We start from the raw sequence: 10,075 nt of genomic DNA, 5'->3' as shown, positions 1-10,075 counted from the left end.
ACTGAATCCCCACGGGAGCTCCCCCGCTAATAATAATAATACATTTTAATTATAACGCACTTTACATCAACTTAATGACCTCAAAGTGCTACGATGCACATTAAACGAAATACAACATGAAAGACTAACTAGATTAAAAAGAAAAATAACAGAGAAAAAAATAATAATTTAAAATAGCAGTTTAGCCAAAGGCTTTTCTAAAAAGATGTGTTTTTAGGCCTTTTTTAAAAGAATCCACAGTCTGTGGGGCCCTTAGATGGTCAGGGAGAGCATTCCACTGACTTGGTGCCCATAATTCGGAGCCTTGTCCTCGGAAGCTGGAGGAGGTTGGCCTGTCCAGAGCGGAGATGGCGTGAGGATGAATGGGGAGTGATGAGGTCTTTGAGGTATAGGGGGGCAGTGCCATGGAGGCACTGGTGGGACAGAAGGGAGATCTTGAATTTGATCCTGTACTGGACAGGAAGCCAGTTGAGGGATTTGAGGATGGGTGTGATGTGGTGGTACTTCTGCACCTCCATCAGGATCCTGGCAGCACAATTCTGGATGTACTGCAGCCGCTGGATGTTCTTGCTGGGGATCCTGATGAGGAGTGCATTACAGTAGTCCAGCCTGGAGGAGGCGATGGCGTGGCCAAGTTTTTCGGAATCGGGGAGAGTGAGTATGGGGTGGAGTTTTGCAATGTTCCTGAGGAGGAAGAAGGAGGTTTTGCAAAGATGTTGAATGTGGGCCACAAAGGTCAGAGGTTCTATTCTGACAACGAGGTTAGTGACTAAGGATGTGAGGTGGAAGTCGTTGCTGGAGAAGCTGATGTTGGTGATAGTGGATGACCGGGTCTGGTGTGGAGTGCCAACAAGAATGGCTTCCGTTTTTGAGCCATTGAGCTGCTGGAAGTTAGCCCCCATCCACACCTTTATCTCCTCCAGGCAGGTGGAAAGTGTGGATAGTGCTGCAGAGGGGTTTGGGTTTGTTTTTATGTAGAGCTGGGTGTCATCGGTGGATTCGTATAAGTTCCTTGGAGTACACATCAACAATAAACTGGACTGGTCTGACAACACAGAGGCCCTCTACCGGAAGAGTCAGAGCAGACTCTTCTTCCTCAGGAGGCTCAGGTCGTTTGACGTGTGTGGCAGGCTGCTAAGGACATTTTATCTGTCTGTGGTAGCCAGCACGCTGTTCTTTGCTGGGGCGTGCTGGGGAGGAGGCATCAAGGCTGGGGAGTCAAACAGACTCAACAAGCTGGTTAGGAAAGCCAGCTCTGTTGTGGGACTTGAGCTGGACAGTCTGGAGGTGGTGGTGGAGAGGAGGATGAGGGACAAATTCAAGTCCATCATGGGCAACCCCTCCCATCCCCTCCATGCTGAGCTGTGGCAGATGGGGAGCACCTTCAGCCACAGGTTCATGTTCCCCAGGTGCAAGACGGAGCGCTTCAGGTGCTCCTTTGTGCCGGTAGCCATTAGGCTGTACAACAGTGCCCGATGATGATTGTGTTTGTGTATGTCTATGTGTTTGCATATGCATGTGTGTGTTTGTTTAGGTATGCGTATATATGTGTATATGCATCACCCATCTTGATGTTGTTTCTGTTTGTCTTGTTTTTGTCCCTATTAACTATAAGCGTCTCCTTATGCATTAGCACTTTGTATTTATTTATTTATTTATTTATTTATTGTATTTATTACATTGTTATTTTGTCCTGTGTCCTTCCACTGCTGCTGCAACAAACAAATTTCTCCTACGGGGGATTAATAAAGTTATATCGTATCGTATCGTATCAGCGTAGCAGTGGAAAGATATTCCATGCCGGCTGATTGCACAACCAAGGGGGAGCATGTATAGCGTGAAGAGAATGGGGCCAAGGACTGATTCTTGTGGGACACCACAAGTGACAGAGTGCGTGTACGATTTAGCATCACCCAGTGATACATACTCTATTCTGTCCGAGAAATATGATGTGAACCATGCCAGGGTAGTGTCAGAGAGACCGATGGAGTAGTGAAGGCGTTGTAGAAGGATGTGGTGGTCGACGGTGTCAAATGCTGCGGTGAGGTCAAGAAGGATGAGAGGTGATGGAGAGCCAGCATCAGCAGTCATCAGCAGGTCATTGGTGACCCTGACCAGGGCAGTTTCCGTACTGTGGCCAGAGCGGAAACCAGACTGGAACTTGGTTGTGGAGTTGGGCAGAAACTACCTTTTCCAACACCTTTGATAGGAAAGGGAGGTTGGAGATGGGGCGGTAGTTGGCAGGTTCTTCGGGGTCAAGGCTGGGCTTTTTGAGTAATGGCTTGATGACAGCAGTTTTCAGAGACGTGGGGATATAGTCGGACCAGAGAGACTGATTGATGATTTTGGTGATCATGGGACTAATTGCAGAGGAGTGACTTTTTATCAGGGTTGAGGGAAATGGATCCAGGTCACAGGTGGTGGGCTTCATCTTCCTTAGGATGTCTTCAACCTCATGCTGAGGGATGTCTGTGAAACAGCAGAGGAACAGAGTAGTCCCGGACTGAGGGTTGGCGGATGTGACTGGAGATGCAGGAGGGGCAGAGGGGCAGGGGGCGGGGGAGAAGAGAGAGCAGGGGGGCTAGAGAGGAGAGGGCGGGTAGGCAGGGGGGCTAGAGAGAGGGGAGGGCGGAGGGGAGGGGGGGCTGGAGAGAAAGGAGCGGATGTTGTCTACTTTCGATTTGAAGAAGGAGATGAAGCTGTTGCACCGCTCCTGCGTGTTGTCTGTAGTGTAGGGGGGTCTGAGGTTTGAGGAGATGATAAGCTAAAACCTAAATCTCCAAAACCCTCTGACGCTACAATATTATATTATCAAGATAACTATATATTATATCATCTTATATTATTTAGATATAGAACTCCTGGACTCACGCCGGAGTTCCCGGATGTTTCTAGATTAGAATATTTTATAGAACGGGTGATATTATGTATCCTAAACCACTGCGTCGTTTTTTCTGACGTCTCTGGTACTTCCACAACACGTAGAGACCGGCCATGGTTGAGAATGAATTGGCGTTCACAAGAGGAAGCATAACATCATCGCTGGAGATTCAATTGTGAAATGAGAGCACAGTATTTTGAGCGCCAGATGCTACCGCCTCTTCTGTCAGCAAATCAAGAACTGAGGAATCAAACGCACTTCCGTTTCAGTCAAACTCTCTCACACACAATACTATTCTCTCTCACACACACTACTATATTCTTTTGCATAAACAACTATACTCTCTCACATACACTACTATACTCTCTCAAAAACACTACTATACTCTCTCACATACACGACTACACACTCTCATTCATACATGTAAAAGGAGTATAATAGTGTGTGAATATGAGTATAGTGGTGTTTATGCGAGATTATAATAGTGTGTGTAAGACCAAGTATGAGTTCCGTCCCAGGCAGCCCCTCATAAATGTGTGTGTTTATGCGTGCATGTGTATGTTGGGTGGCATGTGTATGTGAATGAATTGTCCAGGGGTGATTATTTTAGCCTCAATATATTCATCTATTTATTGTCCATTATAGTCTCAGTTTGTTGAGCTCACATTACTGTGTAATTGAATGCCATTGTTGTAATTGTGATAAAATATATAGTGGTATTGCACCTTTTGTGCATGGACATGATACATACAAGTAAAAGACAGGGAACACTTGACTGAATACCCTGAGATGAATGAGACATAATTACAACTTGGTATAGTAGTATTAAAAGTGTTACAGAATGACTTCATAGACAAACTGACTCACTTAAAACGTTTTATTTATCTTATTAAAGAAGAAAAGGGCCCTGAGGAGGATGGGATGAGGAGAGAAAGAAGGAGGGAATAAAGAGGGAGGGAGAGAGAGAGAGTGGGCAGAAGGAGAGAATGAGGAGGATGGAGAGAGAGATGATGAAGGACTCTATTAAGAAGCTCTTGATAACACCTTGGTGACTAATGCTCTGGGCTTCCTGCTGTCTGAGCAGCCAGGAAGTAAGTGTTACATCTGTGAGTGTGCATGTGTGTGTGTGAGTGTGTGTGTGTGTGTGTGTGTGTGTGTGTGTGTGTGTGTGTGTGTGTGTGTGTGTGTGTGTGTGTGTGTGTGTGTGTGTGTGTGTGCGCGTGTGTGTGTGCATGACCATTCCCCTCATAAGTATGTGTGTAATCATGAACTAGTTTAGTTTATTGTGTTTAATGTTAGTGTATTACTTTGCAAATTAAACCCATACACCTGCAAACACACTGTATGTCTGTGTGTGTGTGTGTGTGTGTGTGTGTGTGTGTGTGTGTGTGTGTGTGTGTGTGTGTGTGTGTGTGTGTGTGTGTGTGTGTGTGTGTGTGTGTGTGTGTGTGTGTGTGTGTGTGTGTGTGTGTGTGTGTGTGTGCGCGTGTGTCGGCCTAGCAAGTGTATAAATATAGGAGTATACACACGTGTGAGGAAGCCTGTTTGCTCGGGTGGGAGGTCTATGGCTTTGTGTTTATGTTTTGTGTGTGTGTGTGTGTTAGTGATTGTGTGTGTGTGTGTGTGTGTGTGTGTGTGTGTGTGTGTGTGTGTGTGTGTGTGTGTGTGTGTGTGTGTGTGTGTGTGTGTGTGTGTGTGTGTGTGTGTGTGTGTGTGTGTGTGTGTGGCACATGGCTACCTTGTGCAGTATATTGAGGCTAACGTTAAATGACTCAAAATACATCTAAGATGTTCATCTAAGGCGTTCCAGATCAGGCCCTGGTTCCCTCGGTCCCCTCCGGTACCGACTCGGCCTCCAGCTCAGCTCTCCTGTGTCTGAGGCCCCGCCCACCGTCACCATGTGATCTCCTAGGTCATCTCTCTTCGGCTCCTAGGGCTCCCTAGCTCATAAATGCAGGGCTGAGGCTACGTTGCTATTTAGGCGTTCTCGCTCTCACACACGCTACTCCGATTCACAAGGACCACGTTTAGGGGGTGTTGCCAGAATGGTTGATTGATGTTACCTGGAACCCAAAACGGACAGTATTAGGGATGCAATATAAATATATATTTATATATATATATATATATATATATATATTATAAAGATGTTCATGTGGGGTTGTATATGTAGGTCCACAGCCCAGTGTGTTTGTATAGCACACATCTGAGCAGCAATTGGCGCTAACATGCTAATGAAAAGCTAACCTGTGGCTTTGTTCTGCCATCTGGACTCGCTGCTCTCCTTCCTATCACTCACACACACACACACACACACACACACACACACACACACACACACACAAACACACACACACACACACACACACACACACACACACACACATAAAGACACACACACACTCACAAACACAGACACATACACACACACACACACACACACACACATAAAGACACACACACACTCACAAACACATACACGCACACACACACACACACACAGACACACACACATACACACACGCACACACACACACACACACACACACACACACACACACACACACACACACAGACTTTTCACCTGTTTATTGTACATTTCTCATCCTCTCATTAATAAAAGTCCCACTCTCTCATTCACATTTTTTCTATCTTACCTCCCTCCCCCAACTATCCGTCTCTCTATCTCCCCCGCTCTCTTTCCCGCTTGCTCTCTCCCCTCTCTCTCTCTCATCCATACTTATGATATTAGCTGCCGGTGTGTGTGTGAGTGAGAGCTTGGATGAGTGTGTGTGTGTGTGTGTGTGTGTGTGTGTGTTAGTGTGTGTTTGTGTGTGTGTGTGTGAGAGTGTGTGTCATGGTGTGTGTGTCGTAACAGTAGCAGGATATTGCATTAAGCAGAACGGGGTCTGATGACATGTGCACGCAAAGTGCACGTTGAAAACTCAGACCTTCTTGATCTTCTAAGACCGAATGGGAAACACATCTTTCGCTCTACCTCAAGTCAATTGCAACATTTAATCTCGAATTTGCTTCTCTAAATTGCTTTATAATGTTATATTCGAAATAATAGTTAACATTGTAAATTAGTTGAGTACATTAGGATATTGACTTGTTTACGGATTCGCTCTTCATCTTAACTTTCAATCAACACATGAATGTATTTCCTCCGAAGATCTGTGAGTCGTCTGCTGACTGTTTCTAGAGGGTTCCATTGTCGTCCCTGGCAACATGACACATCTATTCCTTGGCCTCTCCACATCCTCTCAGACATGGAGTTTGAGCTGAAAGAACATGATTACAATATTGATCAGTGCTCTAAGTACCCAACCACATCCTGGCTGATCAATACTCATGTTTTTCCTGCACCAATATCCTGTTCCTTGACCCCCAATCATAACCTTTTCTACCTGGCCCCACCCCCATTTCCTGTTCTACCTTTCTCCTCCCCCATTTCCTGTTCTACCTGGCACGCCCCCATTTCCTGTTCTACCTTAGAAAGGATCTAAACAAAGACCAGCTATTGGCCGTTAATGGGGGAGGGTCCTTCAGGTCCTGGGTAGCCCCTAATAATGAATGTAATATTTACTATTTTATTATACAAAATGACAATCAGCAGATGCTTTTATCCAAAGCGACATACAGTGACTTGAGATACGTGTCATTAAGGAGCAGGTTGGGGTAAAGGACCCCCTACTCAAGGACACTTAATGTTAGGAAGCCCATATTGGGAATCAAACCCAAACCTTTTGGCTGGGAGTCAGTCCACCCTAGCCACTACTACACTATCCTGTTCCCTGCCCCTTTGTCTTGGAGTTTACACTACACTAGCTATTTTAACTAACACTTTGAGCTAGTCTTGAATCTAGAGTCTATGGATGTATTAGTCATTTGGTAGCATGTAGCTTGTATTGCTGCAACTGTAAAAAAATGTATTTTGTTTCAAGTCAACGCTAACTTTTCCACTTGGCTGTAAGTTAAGACAGTAATTAGCATTTATTAACATTTATTAAAATCAATAGCCGATTGTTTAAGGCTGTTCACTAGTCTTGTAGTTCAGTGTCCTCTGTTCTGTGTTATTCATTCATTAATATGCCAATTAATTTAGGATTTGGATTTCAGATTGTATGCATCTCAATCTAATATTTAATTCCAGTTATACGCCGTCCATCTTATCTGTAGTCTCGAGTGCAACAAGAAAATAGTGTGCGTGTACTACGGTAGGTTGTGTTCCTGAAAGAGAGAGGGAGAATGAGTAAGGGAGAAAATATGGCAGCATATGAGTATGTGTGTGGCTGTTTCACTTTCTGAGTGAGTGTGTCTGTTTGTGTATGTAGACTGCATTCTGTGTGTTTCTGAGTGTGTGACATTATAGAGTGGTTTAGCAAACAGAACTCTTATTTGTTGTAAAAAGCAGAACAACGGCATCTTTCAGAGTCCGGTGCTTACATCTGATTTCAAGCTCCTGGGGTATTCAAATAGCTAGCATATCTCTGCAGGATCTGCAGACAAAAGACTCTACGACTCTCGAGGCTCTCCAGCACAGAGATCCTGTTCATCCTATAGCATTGAGTCATCTACGTATGCGTGCAGTTAGAAATTATGAAAAGAGATGTTGTTCTTTATATTAAATATATCAACAACGCAGAGTTGGAACTATGATCATAGACCAACACAGATAGAGACATAATCATAATTTAACTTAACATACATATAACATATATGAACAATTGTTATTGTTAATATGAACTATTGTTATTTTTTCCGAGGTATCGAAAACTGGGCTGGTTTTACCAAGGTGGTTTGCCTTCAGAAGATACAGTTTTGTTACATAGACATTTCCATTTTCAGCTTTTAATACTTTAAGGATTCACTATGTGTAGGCTATGATCTACATCTACTTGGTAGAAAAAATATCCGCAGTATATGACTCCCATGTCAGGTTTGGTACAAAAATGTCCCCTATACTGACCAAAGAACCAGTGGTAACTCCAGTCAATGTCCAAACTATCCATTATTTAAAATGTAAAGGACCTATAAACATGTCTAAAACTACATCCAAAATCAAGCATGATGATTTAAAAGTTACAAACAAAACATTGGATGATGTCAACAAAATCTACAGATTGAGCATACAATTGCATTGCAATGCATTTAGATGAGTCGTTGCTGATGTTACATGAGGAAAGTAAATAAATCTACATTGAACATTCGGAATGAATTTAAGTTCAATAAAGTATTTTTTTGATTTTCTCTTTTCTTTGAGAGCGATAGAGATAGAGAGAGAGTGTGAGAGCAAGAGAGAGAGATGCTAAAGCATTTCCTTACACACACATACCAACATGAATGCAGGCCATTTCAATATATTCATCAATTGATTGTCCATTATAGTCTCAGATTGTCACATTACTGTGGAATTGAATGTAATTGTTGTAATTGTAATAAAATATGAATCGGTATTGCATTGTGTGTGTGTGTGCATGCATGTTCTTAAGGGTGTGTATAGATTATCCGTGAATAGTATTAAGCCCTATATTTAGATTGAAATGATCTCCAGTTGATTGGACGTATTTGTGCGTGTACTACTCAAGTTATGTTTTCTATAAATATCTAGGTTAAGCAGTGTGGGTGTGTGTCTGTTTATGTGTGTGCAAGTGTATTTGTGTGTGTATGCATGTGGGCGCAGCAAACTAACAGAAAGTAAGAGGCTTTAGATATGAAGATCAGTTGCTAAGCGATGGCGGTTGCTAGGCAGCAGTAGGGGGAGGGGATCCCACCGGTTCTGTCAGTGTTCCCGAAGACACACCTCACTTCCTGTGTGTATGTGTGTCATGTGTTTCTGTCTGTCAATGTGTTGTGTGTGTGTTCGTGTTTGCATGTTTTTTTCTGTCTGTGTGCACACACACAGAGTACAATCTAAATGAATTAAGGAAATATCCACATTCCACCGGCTGATATTTGTAAGTGTGTAATATTCAGGGTGTTCGCCACCCAGCCCAAAGGTACTGGGTTAGATTCCCAATGTCTGGGGAACCTGTAGGCCGCCAAAGAACAAAACACCCTCTAAGTCATAAATGCTTATCACATGTCTCTGGATTCACAGTAAGTCACAGTGGATAAAACAACTGCTAATGAATAAATCATAGTTCTACTTCTAGAACATTCAGGACCTGAAGGCTCAACTAATCTCAGTCCCGTACTCAAAGGGCTTCACCAAAACCCCATATTATACAACTCTCCAACCCTGAGCCCTCTAAATGACCTAAAGCTGTACGTCCCCAAAACCAGAGGCAAGAACCCAGAGGAGGCAAACCCATCTGTGTCCTCTATCTACAGTCCGTCTCTGTCCTCGGGTTAAAGGGGTAGTTCGGAATTTTGGACATAGGGCATGATTCCCTAGTTAGCCTTGGTGTTCTTTATCATTGGAGACAGTTTTCAATACATTTCATTCAGTCCTTCTACTTGCAGTTTGCTCGTGCTAGGCTAGCGCACGGCAACGGGCAATACGAGCCTGCTAATAAAACAGTCTTACCCACTCCACAGTACAGCCGGGGCAAATCGACTATAACGCCAGACGGTCAATGTAAATGTCTGTGTTGATAGAATAATGTTAGAAATAAAACCACATTCTCCTGCCTTTCTCTGCGTGCATTATCACACAAAAATCCGTAATGTTGGGTCGCCATGGTGTATATGGCCTATAGAGCGGGGTTCCGTTCATTTAATATGCATAGTTTCCAATAACTCCTGCTCAGCCCCTCGCAGCTTACGCGTGACCGTGACGAGTGTGTCTCTAACCTTCCGGGAGTAGTAGCAGGATTCGATACATTTAAATTCAAAAACAGTTGTGGAAGAAAATAAAGTTCACTGTATCCGGCCCTTTACATTTGGTAACAGATATAGATATTCGATACTTAAAAAATAAATACAAATAATATAACTTCAGAATAATCTGGCGGGCCAGATATTATGTCTTGGGTCAGTTATGGCCCGCGGGCCGCCAGTTGCCAACCCCTGTTCTACTCAATGTCTCTTGCCGAATCCGAATCACCCGTCTTTGTTCTTATTCTTCTGAAGTCCTGTGCTCCAATCTGTCTTGTGAACGATGTCATTGTTGATTCCGGGCAGTGGTTGCTTAGCGATCAGGGAGTTCCGCTTTCACAACATCTGCATCCTTACCAACACTGATGAACT

This window comes from Gadus macrocephalus, chromosome 19 (genome assembly GCF_031168955.1).
Source record: "Gadus macrocephalus chromosome 19, ASM3116895v1".
Classification (NCBI taxonomy): Eukaryota; Metazoa; Chordata; class Actinopteri; order Gadiformes; family Gadidae; genus Gadus; species Gadus macrocephalus.
This window is presented reverse-complemented; position numbering follows the sequence as displayed.